Here is a 23,089-nt window from a genome sequence, read left to right on the forward strand (position 1 = left end):
ACGCGCGAGCTGCGAAGCTACAGCGAAGCGGACACAGTGCGTGCGTGCGTGTTTGTGTACCTGAACCAGCGACGCCGCCAAGGTTGCCAGCGGCACGAACCAGGGGGGAGGAAGCTATATACCAAACGACAATGGCGAAGAAAGCGGAGGGCGATGGAGTTGAGAGGCGGGATGGGGGCTCTTGGGCACGCCGGAGCGTTCGTCGACTAATTAGGCAATAAATCAAGCGCAAAGTGACGCTAATTACAGGACTGTTCTCGAGATCGCTCGCCGGCTCCTACCTCCTCCTCCTCCTCCACCTCCCCTTCTTCCTCCTCGCCCTGCTATGCCTCTGCCGCGCTCGCCAGCTTTGTTGCAGCAGCAGACTCCGAGCGAGCTGCTGGCATCGACGCCACCTCCACGCCGGCGACGACAGCGAAGACGGAGTGACGATCTGGGCATTTTTTTTTTTTTAGAGAAAGATACACGTTTAGCTGTGTAGGGGCTGGCGTGCGTTGTAGTCACTTTAGTATTTCAAGTACGGTGCGTTAACGCAGAAGCACCAGCTTATGCTAGGAATAGGGATTCGAGAGCGTTCGGTAAGTGAGGCCGCTGCACAGCATTCAGCAGAAGGTGTTTGTTAACGGACACAATTACACGTTCTCGAATTCCCACCTCTGAGTTCAGATATCGAGGAATTCTTTTCCCGACTCTAAAGGCGTGAGCTTAAATTTCTAGCTTCGAGAAAAAGCATCATGTTGAGGCTAGAGTATATATGTTTTGAAGACTGTGTTGCTTTAGCACGTCGATGGTGAAGATGTACCCTTGAGTACAACATCGTTAAAGGACGAATGAAATGCAAAAAAGGCAACTTAGAACAGTGTTCACCAATGTACACACAAAAAATATGGTACCCTTTTACGACCTCCTCTGTTTAAATTTAGGGTGCTATTTGCCCAGGTCGAACCCCGCCAATTACAAGGCGTACGTGAAACAACGGTGTGTGAACCTCAAATGCTTAGGGGGTGGTGGGCACGTGGGTTCCCCTGTCTAGTGGAACATGAAACTTGTTCATTACTCACCGGGGAAAACGATTACAGCAGTCGAGTAAAAAAAAAAAGCACGCTCAACTGATGGGAAAGCGAAAGGCAAAGCTGTACAAGTGACCAAAATTGAGTTGCAACGTCTAAATTCTAACATCGCTGCACGACCCACGCAACCTTAGCGCGCTAATTCCCTGGCTGAAAAAAATTAGGTACCCAAAGTAAAACAAAGTAACGAATAAAGCTGCTATGCCGCGAACTTACCACAGCCGCTTATAGACGCCACCACCTTGAAACTAATGAGTGCGCATCCCACCTTGACCTCCTCATTAATCAGGCGCGCCTATGCCTAACAGCGGTGGATAGAGAACGTTCGTGTCCGGACTACGCGCTACTACTGTTCTTCGAGATAATTCGCTCGCTGTGGCTTTGGAACAGTAACACAAAGCCAACACAAGAATGACACAAATAATTGCTCCAAAATAGGCACATAAATCTCTAAAATCGAGATCTGGCAAATGAGAGGCTTTTACAGAAACGGCCGCCGCCTGAAATTACAATGACTGACCCCACAAAACTCGCCCACGCATTCCGTGAGCACAATGAATATAGTTATTCTAGCACGCTCGCGTATCCGTTTCCGTTCTTGCTCAAGAGAGTGAAAAAGTCGTTGAAAGACGAAAGAGAAAAGTTAGAGCGGGAAGCGGGAGGCGAAACTGAAGATACATTCTCGTTCAACCACGCTTTTCCGATGCTCACGACCAGGGTTCACTCTCTGTGATGCTAAGCGTGCGCATTTATCTTTCGAACTGAAGACCACGGCGCAACAAAAGCTCGCTGATGCTCTTTGCTGGACGAGCCATCTTCTATTCAGCGCACAGCGCTTTCGTTCGCGCACATAATGCCCCTCGAGTAAGTGTGCGCGCGCAGTGTGCAAGCATATACAAACAGGGGGCAGGCAGCACGCTCCGGGACGTCCGCTGGAGGCCGAGTTATCGCTGCTTCTCGATGCATCGTGCTCCGCTCTGCATGCAGCAGGCTTCTTCAACCCCGTGGGTGACCTTTGGGGGAGCATTTACCTTTCTAGCCCGGTCGCTCATTAATTTAGAGGGAGGGGGCTTCTCTCCGCGGAGCAGCGCACAACGGCCCTGTTTACGAACTTCCAAAACAGAGGGGGGGGGGGGGGGGGGGGGGAGGGGGGTACAAGGGGGCGAGGGGGGTGCACCGACCAGCGCTGTGCCGCTCCCCCAAGCGTTGTGGGCTCGCCCAGTTTGTTCACGCAGTGTTAGCTTTAATACCGGAGCGATGGCTTTGTGCAGGCGTCATTAAGCAAACCCCTCAATGCTTTTCTGTCTGGTGGACGTCACATGACGTCACACTCGGGAGGCTTAACTCAGCCACTGGCGTGCCCGACGAAGCAGGGGAGAGGAACTACATCGGACACCGTTCTCTTCCGCCCGGACGCTGCTCGCTGGCCCGATGAAAGCAGGCCCTGGGACGTGCTTGCTTACGTTAGTGGGTTTCTTCCCCTCGTTAAGGCTCTGACTTTTTGCCGTCTGTGCGATTCCTGCGGGCACCTGTGCACTCTCATCGAAGATACACTCTCCTTTTTTTGTCGATTCTTTTCTCGCTCGCAGAATTGTTTGCCTCCCAGGCTTAAGCGGTTTTCGGTCAGGCAGTGGCTTCATCAATTTATCGGGCCCGTTCTGAAGGCGCACACTGAGCTTGCGGTTGGCAACGGGCTCTCCGGTGAAAGCGCCCGTTTGTTACATCCCGGCTGAATGCTTAGCTCAAGGTGAAACAGCAGCGCGTGCCGATGCGCAGAACGATTTTTTTTTCTAGTTAGGCGTTCTTCGCAATCGCGAGAGGAAGGTCGTACAAAGCATCATTGATAGGCCTTACGACAGGAAAACATGAATCAGGAAATTGAAGGAGGTTGGGCACTGAACGATAGATAGCCTTCTCCGAGGTCATCCTGTGCGCGTAGAAAGCATTCGTTTAGCAGGTCGCTTTTCTCGTTAAGCTAGGCTGATACAGCTGTATTCCGGCGCTAAGAGGAGGCGAGGGCTGGTAACATACGTTGTAAGCGACTTGTTTCAAGGGTTCTTCCTTTGCCGTCTAAGGTTTTCATTTTTTTTTACTTTCGCTGGCCTTTCAGGTGGCTTCTGCTTGATTGAGCCGTGGGCTTTCCAAGTGCAAAAGGCCCAGGCGGCTTGCATAGCACGCAGTAATAAAGGGGCGCCAGTGCATGCACATGAACCCTTACTAACCCCAAATTAACCTTAAGAGTGCTTAGTTAGCGACACATTAAATTAGACGGCAGTAATGAGGTGAGCCTCAGGCGTTTAAGGTGTGTGTGGTCGCCAGTTGCACCGCAACCTTTAACCTACTCCGGCTCCTCTAAGCGCAGGCGACAGTGTAGTAAAAAGCTTGATGTAGGGCTAGTTGGTCTAACATACTTTTGAACGTAAGTTGCGCCGTCTTCTCGTGAAAGCCTACGTTTTTTTTTCCCGTGTCCGTCTAAGTTTCACAACAAGCGCAACTTACGTTCAAAAGCAGTGTAGTGGGAGCACTAGGGTGACTATGTAAATGACACAAGATGTCGTCGTCGTCGTCCTCCTCCTCCTCCTCCTCCTCCTCCTCCTCCTCCTCCTCCTCCTCCTCATCCTAATCATCATCATCATCATCATCATCATCATCATCATCTCCAAAACAACAACTAATTCAATCTCTTTCATATGTCGCTTCCTCTTCCTCATTCTGTCCACACTGTTCATGCCACCTGTCAAAGCTATGGCGCTTACAACTTCAGAATAACGCGGTCAGGGTTTCGCTTTCAATATAATTAATCGGTTTTAAGCTTTCCAGCACTGGTGTCCGTAACTAGAAGCTCCTCATACAGCAGGAGAACACGAGCTTGCCGACCAAGCAAACGTAACGTTTTCAATTACTCACGCAGACGAACGAGAGCGACACTGGCAGCCGCGCTATAACTGGTTCCGTTAGGAAATGGTAATTCGAACAAGTTTGTCCACCTCCACTGACTCGGTAATTTAACTAACCCAATTGTATACCTGTATATGCGTGCCTGTATGTGCGTGCGTGCGTGTTTTAGATGCGACTGCATCTCATTCACTCACCTTGTCCCTCCATACGGCGTTGTTGTCCGTCCACACCCCTCCCCCTACACTATACAAAGAAATAATAGTTAGCGGCGCCCGGTTTCGATCCGACGACCCTAAGGGCGGAACGCGACGTAACATGGTGCTCTTCCCACTGCGCCACAAAACCGAGACAGAATGAAATGCTACGAACGCGCCTTATATCCTTGACTCATTCAAACTACGTCAAAAAGCTACTGATACAACGCATGATGGGGCAATGATTAACACTTGCAATAAAAGAAAAGAAGCTCCCACCTACAGCAACAATGATGGAGTAAAGGTCGTTGCGACAGCAAAGCCCCAAGCATACCACTTAGAGAGATTGACCAAGACTGGTCAATAAAACATAATAATAATAATAAAACATGATAATCATACGCGTTCCCGACACGTTTCACGCAATTTCAGAATCAATCAAACGGAAACACCAAGTGAAATCCACGATGCGTCGCATCTACACAGGGTTCCCCTCGCGGGGAGGTGGGCGCAATTTTTTACAGTGGAGCTGTTATAGGCTAACTGACACGTTTTTTAGCGTCCGTAAGACGAGAAAAGCTGCTCGTTCTTGCTCCCGGGCTGGTGGCTGATCGCATGCGTTCTGCCCTCGCGCCGTATGCCCACCCTCTCTCTTCGGCCACCTGTTCGCCTACGGCGCTTCATGCATTGCTATAAGAGGGCGTATATCACAACTGAAAAAACTGTCTTCTAAGCAATGCTTTTAAGACGATAGTCTTTCTTGGGCTACTTGAACGGGAAAATTTTGGCCTGTCTGTCTGTATGTCTATCCGTCTGTCATTCGATTCAGCCAGCTGGCCAAAGTGAAAGAGAAGCTGCACATTAGTCTTATATGCTCACTGCCAAATCTAAACGTCTACTTCCGGTGTTAATGCTCACACTTGGCAACATTGTTGAACAAGAACAAGTCATTACGCAAATGCAAGGCAGAAAATCAATATATGAGTGATATTTGCAGTGTTCCTTTATTAATGAATTCATGGATGCTTGATTTTTGTGATAGCAAATAAAATACTACATCGACGGCAGAAAACTGTTGCCTGCTGTTGCCCGCGCTACCTGGAGGAATTTGAAAAAAATCAAATGGCAACAGCAACGAAAGGTTCCACTAGGTAGGTTCCGCGTTCCGCTTGGAACGCTCGCGGAGTGGCGCAACGTGGTTCTAGTCCGGCGCCTCGATTCACGCGCGTCTCCGCCGTACGGCAGCGCTGGCAGCGAGGCACCCGACTGGGAGCAGTGGGTGTCACCCGACTGCGTGACACCCGACTGGGCGTCACGCTTGTCCAGTGGCGCCATCAACTAACTTTTTCTGATCCCAAACATGCATTTCGCTCTGCATGCCCTAGGTGGCGGTGTCGTTCCAAGATCAGCTTGCGCTGCCTCGCACGTCCAAGTCGGCCACAATTTTTCCATGGGCGAAAATCGTTTTTATTTATTTTCAGAACGACCAGGTAAGTACCGTCGTTGTTCCCGGGGTCAAACAAAATTCACCACAAAATGCGACCTTCGTGTGAAGTTTGAGCGCGAACACAGGGGCGGTTCGCTGTAGAAAATTTTAAAGTGTTCCAATTATCGCCACACCGCCCTGTACTCCTCTCTACCGCTTCCGCCTCTTTCCCGATTGTTGTATGCTCCTCGCCACGCGCGGCAACTCTCTCCCCCGGACATTGCGCAATGCCGCGCGCGCTCTTCGGCGACAGCCTGTGCCATGATTGGCGTAGCCGCACTATAATAAAATGCCATTGACTCTGCCCACCATTCGTATGTGTCATTATTCTGTGATGTAGAGATTGGCGCCACTGTTTCTACAATTCAACATAGCAAATCCCCGATCTAGCTAAACCCCAACACAGCAAATCTCATCAGACCGCCATCTTCGCTCTGCTCTACACAGTGTGGAAGGGCCCTGATTTTGAAATGTTGCCGCACGCACCTGCCCTTAGTGGGCGGATGTCGTACGGTGAACTAAAATAAGCAATTGTTTTAAAGGCAAGAGTTGCGAACGACAAATATAGATGCCAAAAACAAGTATGACACCAAGGAAATGGAAACGCATGTTAACCGTGTAAAGTTTCTTGGCTACTCACTAGATTTACATTCCGTTTTCGCAAGAAGAAAGGAGGCAGCCGGGGAAATTTTCTATACCTTCCTTTTTAAATTCCTTAAGTTGCTTGGTTTCCTGAGTCCCGTGAACTTTTCACCGAGAAAACCTCTTCGCTCATTGCTTGCCAAGTAAAGCCTATACTTCTTCGTCGAGCTACTTAGGCTTCCTTTCCAAGACGTGAGGCCGTTTCGCGCACTCGTCGAAATTCGGCTAAAGAAGGAGAGTTTGTAGGGGGGGGGGGGGGGGGGGGCGGAGTTGCGGCGTTAATCATTGCCCGTGGACCCGTCGCTGCGCGCTTTAAAAAGCAGCCCGCGATGGAGCGTGATAGATGGAGCCTTCGGCAAGAACTTTCGCGAAAACAGCTGAGCGACGAGTGGTAGCTCCGCGCGAGTAAAGCGTATGCAACGAGATAGAAAAGTGCCACTAAAAGATCGACTAAACCAAGGTGGAGAGCGCAGGAGCGGCTCGAGGCTGAAAGGTACTCGCACAAGGAAGGGAAACGATTTTTTGAAGTTAGCTAAGCGCTTAATTTTGCTAATTTCGTGGGGAAAAATTAATCGGGTGTGGAAGTTGTGTCAACCCGTAGACTTTCTTGGTGGGTTGACACAACCCATTTTGTGATGGAGTGATAGAGCACACTTTTCGCCCAGCCAAAGTAAAGGAGACACGAATCACGAACGCGGACCAACTATGAAACTGTATACGGCATTTCGGAATCACTAACGGGTTCCTTGTCCACTGAGTTAGACAAGAAATCGTTGGCACTTGTGTGTCCCAGCACGTCATGTCACGAGCGTGCGTAGACGGCCGGCATAGTCCCTTCTGTCCGGTTCATCGTACCTTGTGTTGACTGGATGATTAGTGATTCTCGCAGCATAGAGGAGCTAAAAGTACCACGATTGAAACAAAGGTAGTTTGCCTTTTAAGGAAAAGCTTGTATACGAGGACTAGTCGGACTCGATATAGTTGGTCGAAGGTCTGAGGAGTGACAGCGGCATTTTTTCTGAGGCAGATCGCCATTCTCAACCGGTAACAGCATTTGGCAAGTACTAATGGATTTGGCAACCACATAAATAATCAACAGCTTTTAATGCTTTACTGTCGTGGCCTCTAGGCGTTGACAGGATGGTTTGTGGATTGATTGATGATTGATTGATGATTGATTGATTGATTGAAGGGTTTAACGCGCCGACGCAACGCAGGTGATGAGGCGCGCCGTAGTGGAGGGCTCCGGATTAATTTTGGCCACCTGGGGATCTTTAACGTGCGCCGAAATCTCGTACACACGGGCGTTTTTGGTTTTCGCCTCCATAAGAAAAGCGGCCGCCGCGGCCGGGAATCGAACCCGCGACCTCGTGCTCAGCATAGTTTGTGGAGATGGATAGGGGTGCAAAAGAGGTAGTGACGTACGCGCATAATACGTACGGGCAGACGAGCGTCCGGTCGGACAAAAATTCCGATGCAGCCAGTTGTATGCATCGTATAGGTGGTATTCATTGAAAAGTTTAGCTGTCAATTTCTTTGCTTGGCAACACTGGAAATGGCCACTGACATGGCCGATGCGCCACGGACATGGCGCGGCTTGTGCCACTGCGCCCGCACGCCGAAGAAAAAAACACCGGCGCGCGTCGGCTGCTCCTTTTCAACCCGATTACCAACGTTGGTGTCATTGTTATTCACAGTCACATTGGACTCGAGGCATTATTTTGCGTTCGGTGGGGTAAAGTTTGGAACGTCCAACACAAATCATGTGCTCAACACGGACAAGTACCGCCATCCCGCGGAGCCCGATGTAATCAGCGACAGTGCACTCACATGGTTGCCTGCATGCGTGCCTCGCCAGTGAATACAAGCTATACATCGTATATAGAGACCATGCATATTGAATTCTTTGATGAAAATACGAGTCAGAATAGATACACGGCGCCGATAAGAAGCGATTGGTTGACGAAGCGACAATTGACGAAGCGACTTGCCGAAGCGACTTGCGCGCCTGCGTAACTTTACGGCATCGCAAAAACAAAGTTGTGAAGCATATTTTAATGCTGGAAGTGTTCTAATTAGCTTCTGCGCTTACAGGAAAATATCTTCAGCGAAAGAAAAAGTGTATTAATAATTAAACGCTTTTCAATATCTTTATCTGTTCTGCCTCGTATTCGCCACTAAGTAACACGGCTTGTGAGGCCCAACGCAACACTCAACCAAAGCGTTCACATTTTATTATGGGGTTTAATGCCCCGAAGCTTCCCCTGGGCTGCGAGGCGCGCCGTAGTGGATGGCTCCGGATTAGTTTCGACCACCTGGGGATCTTCAAGATGCGCTGAAGTCTCGACAAACGGGTGTTGCCAGGAAAAAAATCAAATAAAGAAAGATGGTTAAAACACGAAGCTTTCTCCATCCAACCTGAAAGCCAAAGTCCAAAATCCAAACCTCTTCGACCGTGTTGGAATGGAACAATCAAGTAGACATCGGATCCAAGTTAGATTCCGACCACAGGAGGAGTTCTTTTCTTGTGGCGCTTGATGTGCCTTCACTTATCGTCATCATCGTTTTGTGAAACTCGTTGTGTGAAGTTAGCTTTCCTGCAGCGCGTTTAACTCCGACTAATGTCGCCATCAATGAGACCATAGAGTTTCTCACTAGCTGTATGAATGAGGCATAGGATGTTCCACTTTAAACAGCGTTCATATGGCAAACTTCGCCTGGGACGAGCGGAAAGCCCTACTCTTCGACCTCAAGAGCAACGACTTCCGTTTTCGGCCTCCTGGACGACACCGGTCGGGGGGAGGGGGTGACGGTGCGAGGAGCTGAGCGCCCAAGAAGGGCCGGCAGTCCGGTAACACGAGAATGAAAAATGTGCCTCGGTCATGGTTGTGCGCTCGCCGTGTTCCCATCCACGCGTTCACGTACACGCACGACAGATTCTCGGTATACGTGACCACCACGATGACGTGAGGTCGCGTTAACGAGAAGGGCGTCGAGCATCTCGTTCCGCCGTGTCGTCGCCATCATCTCCTTTCGTCTACACCCTCCTTACGCACCGTCCCCCCCTGGGGGGCTCGGTTAATTCGCCGTCTGGCTGCCTCCTCCTTGCCCGTCGGAATTGCCCCGTCCCTACAAGGGGGCGGTGAGCGTCGCACGCGCGATTACAGGGCGCCTCCGAAAGCGCCTAAGTCGACGCCGCCCGTCGTATAAACACACACAGCGGCGCACGCCCCTGCAAATTACGACAAGGCCGCCGAGCAGAAGCCGTCATGGACGAGGCACGACCTGTAGTCGTCGCAAAGCGCTTCGACGTAGAGCAGATGTTCCTCGGGTGCAGTCAAAGATCAGCTACGAGCGTAAAAAAGCGCGTGTGAAGCCTGCCCGTGAATGTAAAAGAGAGGGATGGGGGGGGGGGGGGGTAAAAGAGAACAGAATACCTTGCTGGTACTATGACTGCAACTAATTTGATATTGTTCCAACAAGGAACACCGAAACCGAAGTGTACCAGTGAACCTAGATGGCCGCCATACAATCGTCCTCGAAGGTGCACGAACAGGGTCAAGAGAGGAAAGGGAATAAACTTTATTTTGAGGAATATCAGTCACGATGCATCTTGAAAGTGATGTTGGTGGTTGGATCGGGTCGATGCTGTCAGAGTGAACTAATCAGCGACCTCGGCAGCCCTGGCGACCAGGCGGGCCTGTAGGTCCGGGTCCAAGCTACGCAGCGCGGCCTCCCACCATTCCTCGGAGGGTATTTCGGGGAAGGGTTTTTTGGGGCAAGCCCAGATGATGTGGTGGGATGGTGTGGCATGACAGCCACATAAGCAGCAGGTCGAAGTAGTGTACAAAGTTGGGTGGATGTGCGTCAGGATGGCGCGGTTTGGAAAGTGCCTGTCTGAAGAAGTCGCCTTGTGTGGGCCTTAGAAATGTCTAAAGTTTTGTCCGCCGGAGGATAGATCAAGCGGGAGTTGCGGTAGTGCATAGTTCTGTCGTGAAAAGAGACCAGGCGATCCCGCGCGGCGCCCCGTGGTAGGGATAGAGGCTGGCCCAAGCCCGGACCGTGAGTTCTCGGACGTGTCCGTGGGCCGCCTCGTTCCCTCCGAGGCCGGAATGCACAGGCGTCCAGGTCAGAACTGGTTTTCTTAGGGGTCGGGCAAAGCTTCCTGTCAAAATTTTGATTGCCGGCTTTGAGGTGCGTCTGGTGGAGAAATTTTAAAGTGCAGTTTTGGAATCAGAAATAATCGTGCTGGGAGCGGGGCCGAGGATTAGAGCTAGGGCTATGGCTGGCGGTTAGATCGAACGGTGGCCGAATTAAGAAGTTCCTTGGGGTAGTTTGTGTGTACAATAGTGTATGCGTTGTGGAATCTGTATTCCGACGCGTCCACATACACAACTCGGGGATTGTTGCCGTACATCTTGTGGAGTGCTTCCTCTCGCTTCAGTCTCCTAGCGACGCTGTGCTGGGGGAGCATATTGCGTGGTAACGGTTTGATTACCAGTTGGGAATGGATTGACGCGGGGATGGAATGTAGTTCCACGAAGTTTGTATGGTGACCGATACCCAGTTCTTGAAGGACATGCCTCCCCGTGCTAGTTCGGGCAGTCGCTCATACCGACTCGTTAAGTGGGCTTCTATCAGCTCTATTGTGGAGACCCATCCCGTCCAATCAAGCATTGGAAGCGCCGGGAATGAGTCGAAGAGCTAATTTATATGTTCGCCTAATTAGCACGTCTACTTTATCGAGGTCGTCTTTAGTTAGGTGGAGATAAGGGAGGGAGTAAACTAGCCGCCTTATGACAAAGGATTGGAGAAAGCGAACTTTCTCGCTTTCGGTAAGACCCTTATGGCGCTTGGTGACCCTGCGGAGAAGTCAGGCCGTCTGGTCCGCGGCTCGGTTCATTAGGTTTATGAAGCTGCCCCTTTTGTGGTTGTTTGATATTCTTTGTCCTAAGATACGGGTTATCGGGACCTCTGGGAATGGTTTGCCGTTTATGAGGAGCCTGATGCTCGGTTTTTGAGGTGGTCTTTGAGCCTGCGACGGAAGTAAAAGAAGCTCGAATTTAGATGGAGAGCAAGAGAGTCCCGCTTTGCCAGCTTCCTCTGTGACGATGTCGATGCTCATCTGCAGGATTTCCTCAATTTGGGCATCGCTACCTCTGGTGGCCCACAGAGTGATGTCATCCGCGTATAGGTTATGATAGAGACCCGGAATTTCTTCTAGTCTGCTCGGGATTTCTAAGATGGCCAAATTAAACAGGAGTGGCGAAAAAACGGCCCCTTGAGGAGTACCCCTTCCTCCAACCGAGAGTGGGGGGTGACGAGGTCACCCACGTGTATGATAGCCGTCCTGTCCGAGAGAAAGTCTTTGATGTAGTTATAAGTGCGTGCTCCATTATTGGTCGATTGCAGGCCTTCGATAATGGCCTCGTGGTAAAGTTTAGTCGAAGCTCATGCGACGTAAATTTCATCGGCTGAAGTGTGCAGGCATGCTGATACAACTCTGGTTTGTAAGCGTGAAATGAAAATTGAAGCATAATTCAGTTATGACAAAATCACGCAGAATTGGCTTAATAAATACGAGGTGTGCGCACGCGCTGTCGCAGTACGAGCATAGCCCGCCCATACACACCCAGAAACCGCTAGCCGGACAAGTTTTTTTTTACTCGTAACTTTCTCCGAAGTTCTAATGGAGAAGGAGTTGCGGAAAATGAGGTGAAATAATTGCAAAAGCGAAGCCGTATAACAACGAGCGACCGTTCCGTTTGAGCACAGGAGCGTCAATTTCATTTTTACGGCAGCGCCACTCCATCAAATGACCAATAACCGGAATCATTGCAGTTAACAAGCCTGGATTGCCCTCTGCAATGAGCGCTAATGAAGGAATCGGCAATTCTTCCTTGGAGAGATGGCCTCCTTGCTCGTGCACTTTGGATGAAATGCAATCGCTGATTGGAATGTGCCGGAAGCACCATGCTAAAAGTGTGATGTTCTGAGTTGAATTACTTGTGTTTTTTTAAAAAGACAGTGGTACGTTGTGTTTTGTTGCTGGAGGTTGCCGTTTGCGTTGTTTCTTGTGAACTAATTAAATAAGGGGTTGGTAAACTTTGCCGTAAAATCAGGAAATTTTTTCGCGCCTATATACAGCTGTACTTTCCTGATGCGTAAAGCGCCTAAAGAACGCTCAGATTAAGGGTGCGACATTGTTAAATGGTCTGGAATAGTTTAGTACCACTGAGCGCTTTTATGTTATGCGTGTACAAAACACCAGTTCAGTGCAGAGATGAAGCCTGTTAAAACACATCATTAACAAATACGCTGTGGCCTGAGATGAATCAGGTACCTGCGCTGGAAGAAGAAAATCATTTGTAACAACGGCTGCACAACGAGGCTGTACCGCTATCATTAAGCAAACGGCGTATATTAACGCAAAAACTGCGGACACTTAACCAACCCGTGATGGGAAAACAGAACAACAGTTCAGGTGGGACGTCGTAGCTGCCAGATGGACAGAATGAACGGTATGGTACGAGACCGCGGGGTATACTGTCTCACACGTCGCGGTGGTTCAGTGGCTAAGGCGTTGTGCTGCTGAGCACGAGGACGCGGGTTCGATTCCCGGCCGCGGCGGCCGCTTTTCTGATGGAGGCGAAAGGCAAAAACGCCCGTGTGTGCGAGGTTTTGGCGTATGTTAAAGATCCCCAGGTGGTCAAAATTAATCCGGAGTTCACCACTACGGCGCGCCTCATCACCCGCGTTTCGTCGGCTCGTTAAACCGTATACAATCAATCAACCTCTACGGTCTCGCTATGTTCTACTAATTCCTGTCACCCCTGTCGAGCGTAACAGTGACAGGCAGTCTGCTTTTGCATAATCGGCAGATTTCTTGAAGCGAATGGCATCGTTGCAGGCTGACAACGTCAATGCCCACCGCTGCATGAGCGTAGTTGTCACGGCGAGAGTGCCCGCTTTCAAGCCGAAAATCACTTCCAATGATTTATGGCCAGTTACAAGCGGGAATATACCGCAGGCGTAGAAATGAAACTTCCTTTGCCGAATACGCTTAAACTATTTTAACGGTCAGTCATCGAATTACCGCTAGGTCCAAGCGGCATCATTGAGGCAAACGGATATCTCTTTTCAGCCACATACATTCGCGTTATCAAAAGCCAAGTTAATCAAATGTCCCGACGTGGCATTTCTCGGCCTCCTCAAAGCCCATGGGCTTCGCCGGTTGCACTTGACCTGACGAAGGACGACCCTATTCCACTTAGCGTCTATCGCCACTGACCCAACAAGAAAAACCGGAAAGACGTTTAACACTTACCACTCATTTTAACACACACAGCCGCACGTTCTTTACGTCTGTCACTTATGCATTTTCCCGTTTGTCCCAGGCATGCTTTTCCAGGTCTCATTAGTATTTCAGGCACCTCTGTCCAATCTGCTTGGCATGCTTCTTCTCGCTCTTGAGCGGCCCGTGAAGTGTTTTGGCAGAGAGCTGAAAATGGCCGCCAGCATCGACATAGAGCACGGTAGACTGCGCCAAATCGTGCAGCTTGCACTAACTATTGTCGTCAAATTGAAACAAACGTGAAGATAAACAAACGGAGACGCTGAACAGGAAGTCCGACCCCTCGGGATGGCTCAGTGGCTAAGGCGTTGTGCTGCTGAGCCCAAGGACGCGGTTCGATTCCCGGTGGCGGCGGCCGCTTTTTTTACGGAGACGAAAAACGAAAACGCCTGTGAATTCGAGACTTCGGAGCACGTAAAGATCCCCAGGTGGTCAAAGTTGACCCGGAGCCCTCCACTACGGCTCGCCTCATCGCCTATGCAGCGTCGGCGCGTTAAAACCTCATAATCAACAAACAGGATCCCGCATTACTTTTCCGCAAAGCACATTTTGAAATCCACTAGCAACTGTGAATGCGTTGTAGCAAGAAAGCGCGGTTCCTTTTTCTACCAACTGGAATCGTTCTAGTGCTCGATGTCCGGCATCACTTGATAATTAACGTGTCCAAGTGGCTTCAACATCATCACGTTTACCTTTTCCCATCATCTTTTGAGTACCACTTGTCCAAAACCTTTCCCAAGACGCTTCACTTGTTTTCACCAGCCTTGGTGACACTTTACAGGAACAAGATATAGTTCTTTTTTGCCTTCGATTATCATCGTCCTCTTGCAACATCTAAAAGGGGAAGGGTGCCTCTACGTATGATACATCGCTTTGGTTTCAACAATCGTTCAATACCAAATGCAATATAGAGCACTCGCGTCGTTAGTGCATGCCAGGGAAGCATTCTTTTTGACGCTGGAAGCCACTTCAATGCTTACGAGACAAACATCAAGAAATCAAATGTGGTCGGAGCCCTACCAGGCAAAACTGTAATTTGTCCATTGTTTCTATCACTCAGCTGCAATGGCAGCTGTATTATTCCTATTTTTGTCACAGTTTAGGGAATAGCAGACCTTTTTTCTATGTTCGGCCTAACTTCTTTCCTAATTTTGTCGACAGCAGGAAGAAGAATAGAAAAATAATGGATTCGCATTTTTTATCGCTTCAAGGGAGTTGACGCAAAGGCTCAAACAATCTTTCTTATTCTGCTATTAATCTGCGTTTAAAAACGCGTACCGATCTTCATTCATTGGCTTAACGATTTTCTGCAAAGGGCACAACGAATCGTACCGTTTTTCGCTAATGAGCCGGAACGTGTACGCAAAGCACAGCCGGTTTTTGGCCCTCGTCCGCCCGAAGCCAGATGGGTGCTCCCTTTTCCCCCATTTCCGGCTGCCCTTCGTACATACTCGCATTAACCACGGAAATCCGCGACAAGACCCCATGCGGCCTCGCCCAATGAGTGCAACGCATGACTGCGCCTTCGGCTGAGTGTTTTCCCACTGTGTTCCCTGTGTTCCCGTGGACGCTGGATGACGAAACATGCTCTCCACCTCCAGTTTCCGCTCATTGGCGTGAGTATAAAGAATAACTCCCTAAAAGTAAATTACAAGCCAAAAGTATGGTTTAGAGAAATACTGTAAAAAAAAAAGTGGTGAAAAGGACGTCACACGGAAAAGCAAGTCTTTGAGATTCCTTGTGCACTTGTAATGTCTGTTGCCTGACATGTTCATCGGTGAAGCTCTTGAGCTCTCGCAACTGAAAAGAGTTCGGACAATACACTATAAGGCAATCATTTGGCTCACATTTACTGCTGCGCATTCAGTTGACCATGCAACCCCTGCAGCCAACCATAAAATTTCGGCCCTCCGCGGGGGCTGAGTGGCTAAGGCGTTGTGCTGCTGAGCCCAAGGACGCGGGTTCGATTCCCGGCCGCTGCGGCCGCTTTTCTGATGGAGGCGAAAAGCAAAAGCGCCCGTGTGTTCCAGATTTCGGCGCACGTTAAAGATCCCCAGAGGAGGAGGAGGAATAAACTTTTATTCAGGCCCAATCTGACTCCGTGTGTGGAGGCAGACCGAGGGTCAAAATTAATCCGGAGCCATCCACTACAGCACGCCTCCTGCCTGTGTAGCGTCGGCGCGTTAACCCCACAATCAATCAATCAACCATAGAACCTCGGTGAATGGCGATGTCGAGCATACCATTTGGGTGAAACCTTCGCCCTGCGCTACACAATGCAAGCATGACGTCGCGCATTGCGTAATGCCACAGTGCAGGGCACATTTTTAAAGCAAAATTGCGTACTGTCAAAACACTAAGCTAATGCATTTCCCCATAGACCGGTTGGTCGACCCAAAACCTGTCTATACACACAGCGCGTGCGTGAATCCGGGCTTCCATTGTGTCAAAATGGTTACTTGAAAATCGCTAAAAGGAACGTTTCTTGATAAGGCAATACACACATCGATCAGGAAAAAGGAATACAGTAGTATATACCCTTATCTCATAAACCACGTATCGGTGCACAATTAGGTCGTTCGTGGATGTGTTTACTTATTGCACGAAAAATCGTCGCATCGGTTCCATCTTCGTTTGCGATTTCGGTGTTTGAAGGTTTGGCGATCGACTGCACTCACTTTGAGCGATGCTTGGACGCACTTTTAGCTTTCGCGCCTTTCTCAACCTTCTTGAGGAAGGGATGGTAAGTTTCCGAGTCAGATGTTGCGTTTGTTGTTGTCATTCACCAAATTTGCTTTTCTGGCGGCTTTGATTGGTCAGTCGAGGGCATTGTGGTGAAGCTATACAACATGATTGCTTTACTGTCGGCTCTTTAGCACGATGCTGCACTTGAGCGATTTAAAATGGGAAAAGTAGGCTTAGCGCTAGGAGTCATTAGGATGCGGCGACTAGTCATAACGGAGCGATCACCCACCGTATACATGGCGTACGTCCTTCTCCAGACTTAAATGTGTTTGCAACCATAGAAGCAGTAAAAAATAGCGCAGCGGTTGAGAGGCCACTTGGGACGACGTGAGGGGGACGGAAAACGGCTGAAAACTGGGCGGACATTATGCGCGCGCGTGGGAGTTTGGGCGGTGCTGCGGGTGAGTCGCTCGAGGTGGAAAAATAAAAGTAAACCCAATGGCACTTCAAATGGCTGCGGGGCTCGCATGACTCTGGTCGAGCGCGGCAACACCCACGAAATTCCGCCGCGACGGGCCGCCGTATATTCCGCCCCCATGCTTGGCGTAACGAGCAAAGGTCCCGTCTGAGCGCGGTAAGTGAGCTGTGCGCGGGCGGAGACGGCCCGCGGGCCGCCGCCGCTGACAGCATTCTTAGGGCGAGGCTCGCTTCTTAACGGAGTCGGCCTTCCCTGCGATGGCGCCGAGGATCCGATTGTCTGTTTTTGTGTTTTTTTTTCTTTCAAAGAAGCGACGCAACGACGGGTAAGGTAAGGGTACCGAGGGACAAGAAATCACGTATCCGAACACGGAAAACACAAAAGATATACCCGCCGGTCAAGAATACGAAGGTTCTAGCTGGACAATGAAACTTATCATCCCTTCGCGGAAGCTAGTAGTGCGTCCAACCTTCGCTGGAAGTGCGTCCGATCACTTGTCAAACCTTCAAAGACCCAAATCGAGAACGAAGACGGAACCCGTGCGACGATTTTTCGCGCAATAACTAAATGCACCTAGGAACGGTCTTAATGCATACCGATACGTGGTTCATGAGATAAACGTATACTATTGTACTCCTTCTTCGTGATCGATGCGTGCCATTGTCTCATCTAGAACCATTCTTTTCCCGCAATGTTTTGACCCAATAAAAGCCCGGTTTCACGCACGCGCCGTGTGTCCCGAGACCTTATCAGAGCTTCTGGGTCGACCAACCGGTCTATGGGGAAATGCATGTTTTTTTACAGGACGCCATCGGTCTAGCTAAAAAAAGCTTTCGCTTTAGAAATGAACTAGGAACAAGACGAGGCATTCAGGGACACGGCTCTCGAAGGAAATACAGTGGTTAGCTTCACTACAAGTTTGAGTGAACAACTCATCCCGACAACGCAACGAAATCGGCAAATGGCAGCAACATGCATACCATTTGACCAAGAAATTAGATTTGCACTGTGCAGTGCAGAACGCCACGCTTGAATTGCACGATGCCATAGCACAGATCAAACATTGGCGACAAATTGTATAATTGACGTTGTCAATGGCCGAAATTTTATTGTTTGCTGCGCGAATTGTTCAACTGAGTGCATTGCAGTGAAGCTGGGCCGAGGATTTGTCTCGGAATGTGGTAGCTATGTTCAAATAGGTCGCCTTTTAACAGCGGAGCTGTTAAACCTTGAGCTTGGTCCGGTGGCGTAAGAAAAAAAATACCAAGGAAAGAGATGCATGCGGTGCCTCCCGCCGATGAAGGTCGGCGCGAAAGCAGTGCTTGTCAGAAAAGAACAGAGGGCATGCGCTATAGCCTCCCGGCCTATGGCCTGCCAGAAGGGCTCAGCTCAAGGCCCAGCTTCCAGCAGAGTCAAGAGCTAGCCTCGCATACGGCCTCAACTCTACTCGGGGAACGCGCGGCATAAAAGAAGGTCGACTAGCGCAAGAAGATAAATAGCGGGGCTCACTCTTAAAAATGGCAGCATCTCCACTACGTCGATGATGGCAAAGGTGCGGAGTACGGGGACTCGAAATGACATCCAAGTTGCGCCTCGAGTGACATCCGATTTGCGCCCCGACCGTCATTCGATTTGAGCCGTGAGTTGCACCTTGATTATTCCCTAAATGAAACTGCAGCTCACGGCTCAAATGGAATTTCGCTTTGTTTTCGCCTGATGGTGGTGTGCGCACGGATGGACGCGGACGGACATTGGGAGGTCCTAAGGTACTCCGCACCATTACAGGCCAGGGAGTAAGCCGTTTCACTCTCGGGTACTAACTCGCGGTCGTAGCCCAATGGGTAAGATGACTGACCCTAACTCTGTCTGGTCTACCAGACGCAGGCTCGAATCCTACCGGTGCCTGTGGGATTTTTTGCGATTGTAAATGCTATGTGCACGGACGCGGACGGATATTGTTCGGTCCTAAGGTACTCCGCACCTAAAAAAAGCTTGTGTCACTTACTAACAGACTACTAGCCAGTTACTTGTGCCAGTATAAATTAGGTAGCTAGTGGGTTTCCATGCATAACCTTATAAAGAGCTACGCACGACAATGTGTATCGGCTGAGCATTCGGCGCGACATAGACACATTTAACACGCACATACCACACTTAGACAACCAACAAATAAATTGAGCAAGAAAAACCAAAGGAATGCACGAGGACAGCGAGCACAACTTAGTTATATTAGAAATACATCTGCCCTTCTTGCTTTCATAGCTAGCAGCGCGAAGTCATTTGATAGAGTTGGTGGGCTTGTCGCAAAAATCAAATATTTTGGCGATAATTTTAGAATTACGTATTTTAATGTGAGCATATACAAGTCAGCACGCGGATTCGGAAAAACGTTTTAATCGTGTTTGGAAGTGGCAAAAGTGCTGTAGCTATTACGTTCAATAATTCATAAGTCTAGTAACGGTTTCACATTTAGTGGCAGGACCAACGTACCGTTCTGACGGGTAGTAAAGTTCGTAAGAAGTTCGTGAATACAGCCGTTGCTACGCTTTTACGAGCTTTTTTGTTAAGAGTGCTCAGGCGCCTAGGTTTTGCTATAGGCTTCGCTCAGTTTTGTTAGGTTTTGCGAGGTTCTTGGTGGGCTAGGCTAAGTGTTGAGGCCAAGTTTATCCAGATTTTACAAGACCATTCAGGTTGCTCCCCCACACTGACAGGGGATCCCAGTGGGGACGAAGCAGCTGCAGCGGCGCTGTTTCTCCAGCCTTGCCACCACTAGCGCAAGCTGCGACAGTTTTTTTACAATAAAGAAACAAGATGCCTGTCTGACGCATTATGGGGTGCTTGATTTGATAGGTTTAATTATTGTCCCTTGTTTTTCCAGTCCCGGTTTCAGTACAAAGTTGGGTGTCAGCAAACTTAGTTTTGCGCCTGTATTCCCCGTTATGGCGCGACGAGTGAGAGTGATAGATAGATAGAGCAATATATATATATATATATATATATATATATATATATATATATATATATATATATATATATATATATATATATATATATATATATATATATATATATATATATATATATATATATATATATATATATATATATATATATATATATATATTGTATTTGTGCGAACCTCGGCACCCCCTTTTCTAGGCATCCATCGCTAGGTGGATTCCGGACGCGTGCGAATAAGTCCGAGTTGACATTGTAGCCAAGTCATTTATGAAGTGTCCAATTAAAAACCACTTAACAGAACAGAAGACGACCTCCTGGGAGATATTGAAAGCGGCGGCCCAAGCGGCAAACGGACTCGAATGGCAGTGAGGGTGACTGAGTATCATACGTTAGCCATGAAACGTTCGCCATCATACGTTCACCATAAAATGTTCGCCAAATGAAACGTCATTCTCTGCGCGCATTTCGTCAAGATAAGATACCGCAGCGAAAAAAAGGGGCGGAGGGGGGAGTAATTTAGGTTTTTCGAATCTTTTAGGTTTTTCGAATATCATTTTCAGATGTGACCCGCCGCGGTGGCTCAGTGGCTAAGGCCGTTGTGCTGCTCGGCCCAAGGACGTGGGTTCGATTCCAGGCCGCGGCGGCCGTTTTTCTGTTGGAGGCGAAAAGCGAAAAAGCCCGTGTATTCGAAATTTCGGCGTACGTTTAAAATCCCCAGGTGGTCAAACTTAATCCAGAGCACTGCAGTGGACTGCGGCGCGTCTCATCGCCTGTTTAGCGTCGGCGCGTTAAACCTCCTAATAAATCAAGTCTGTAATTTTAGCACGGGCGAATTGCAGATATTTTATCTTGGCGTATATGAAGCTGCACTTGGTTGAAATTAACCTCCGCCACTGAGAACATAGCCGCTAAAATATTCCCCTGCTCCTCCTCCTCCTCTCGCTCTCCCTCCTGGCGCGTCCATCGAGGCATCCAGTCGGAAAGACAGCGCCGACGCCAGAGCAACGAATTCTGCCACGTGCGAATCACCGCGGGTCGCGTGCTCTTTGTCTTCCAGGGCACGTATAGACCGAGCCACCCCGTGCATTATACCTTGCAACCGGATCTGCGCTAAAACGCATTCGGCTTAGAGGAGCAGCAAACAAAACAACAACAACCAGCACAAAGGTATGATCCTCTGCGAGACGCCACCACCGCATGCGGCATCTCCTGACGGAGCAGCCGGAAACGAGAACAAAGCGTGTTGCTCGCCCTGTTTTGTCGATCCCTGCGCGCCCATGTGCGGTGCGTGTATACCGTACACGCGTTTCATCCTGGCCTGACCTGCGGGCGTTGAGCGATGATCGAGGCCAAATGGAGGACAGCCACCTTCAGTTTTCGGAGTTAGGCCTCGTCCTCTTATGGTAGCCCGGAATATGAGTTAGCGGCCGGCCCCCGATGGATATACCTCCGCGTGGGTTGTTGCGTGCGCGCATCCTGCGTCGGCGCGTGCAGGGGTATACATATATACAGACCGGAAGACGGCAACACGGGCAGGCACACCACTCGCTGACGGACGGGCGCGTGGCAACTTTGGCCAACCGGGGAGGGAGCTATGTATCATGACGGATGGTGTCGGGAAAATCGCGTGGTCATCGGTACGTCCGATGTAGGCGACATCATGCCCTCGCGTGCAATCGGTAAAGCGATCGCCGTGAGATCAAACGTGAGTAACGTTTTATGGTGGTAAACGGTTCGGGAATGTCGCAGCAAAGAGAGAGAGAGAGAGAGAGAGAGAGAGAGAGAGAGAGAGAGAGAGAGAGAGAGAGAGAGAGAGAGAGAGAGAGAGAGAGAGAGAGAGAGAGAGAGAGAGAGAGAGAGAGAGCTCTTTAATGTGAACTGGTGAGGTCATCCCTGCTAATGACAAGGCTTTCTACACCAGGTGGAGGATGTGGCGAACGTTGGGCCTTCGGGGTACAGCAGCGAGAAGATAAACAAGAAACGTTAAAAACAAGAAACAAAGGAATAGTGCTAGCAGACTCCGGGCAAACAAATAAATTTGAAAAGGAAATTGTTAGTGAATCAAAATACAAAGTGAACGGTGCAAAAAATAAGGAAGTACACCAACTCAAGAAAAAGAAATAGATAAACACCATAGCGCGAAAGAGAACATATCTTGAGGCACTTGTACTGTCTATGATCTAACCAGATTTGTTCAGTTCAGAGTCTCCTAGGAGCCTGAGCAGAACTATTGTTCCCAAGGTAATATCAACACTATTGGCCCAGGGCCCAAGAAAATGACAAAGGTCGGGCCTGCCTCCGTGTCGTACACGAGACAGGGAGGGAGCTCGCTGCAGTTTTTCGCGCAGCAGCAAATCGAGGGCAGACGCACAAATGTTTTACAGTCTCACGCACGGCGCAAGTCGGGAACGGGGGTGAATCGTCCCAACCTATCTTAAACTTAAAACTTCGAGTAAACGCTACACTCAGGAGTAGTCGGCGCAGCACTCCTTCACAACACTTGTTGAGGCCGCGTGGAAAGTGGGAGTCACAGTGGCATTCACAGCCTTCAGAGATGTGTATATACCTGCGGTGAGTGTCCTGCCACTCCAACATTTGTGCAGTCCTTCCACTTGCGAGGATAAGGGCGTTGCTGTCCTATCGGGAGAAAGGATGCTGGATCGTATTGCACAGCAAGTGGCCTGCGATGGCGGCTGCGTCGGATCTAATGTGGTCTTGTGTGCCCGAGTGACCCGGAAGCCACTGAATAATGATGTCATGGTCTTCGCGCACTGCCATTGTGCGAATTTCGGCAATTTCACATACAAGCTGGTGTTACGAATCGGCCAACGCCGCCGTATTTTCCCGCATCACTCCACGGCTGGGCGGCGAAGCCACCACGTGCGCCTTTCTGCCGTCAGGCGCCAGCGTGTCGGTGAATCATAGTTTCGTGTCTCGACATGCCGGGCCAGACGCCTCGCTTTGCAACGCGCCTCCGGCGGCTGCCAGCGGCACGCCCAGGCATGCTTCACGGACGTGCGCCCCACAGCTGTCAGGTGCCAGCACGTCAGTCAGTCATACATTCACGTCTCGACATGCCCGGCCCAGTCGCCTCGCTTTCAACGCGCTTCAAACTTCGACGGTTGCCGGCCCGGCGAGGCATGCCTCAGCATGTTTAAAGGACACTCTCTCCCCTCTCTCGGACTAAACATGCGCCGAGGCTACCGATGACTCACGAACTGTGGAAAGAGCGTTGTGTGTGTCTGTGACGTTCGTGACGTGTTGCTACTTGTTGGGTGTTTTGACCATTGCGGCTTTTGGGTATAAAATAGAAGCCGCCCA

This window comes from Haemaphysalis longicornis, unplaced genomic scaffold (genome assembly GCF_048455015.1).
Source record: "Haemaphysalis longicornis isolate Haplotype H1 unplaced genomic scaffold, Haemaphysalis longicornis Haplotype H1 scaffold_7, whole genome shotgun sequence".
Taxonomy (NCBI): Eukaryota; Metazoa; Arthropoda; class Arachnida; order Ixodida; family Ixodidae; genus Haemaphysalis; species Haemaphysalis longicornis.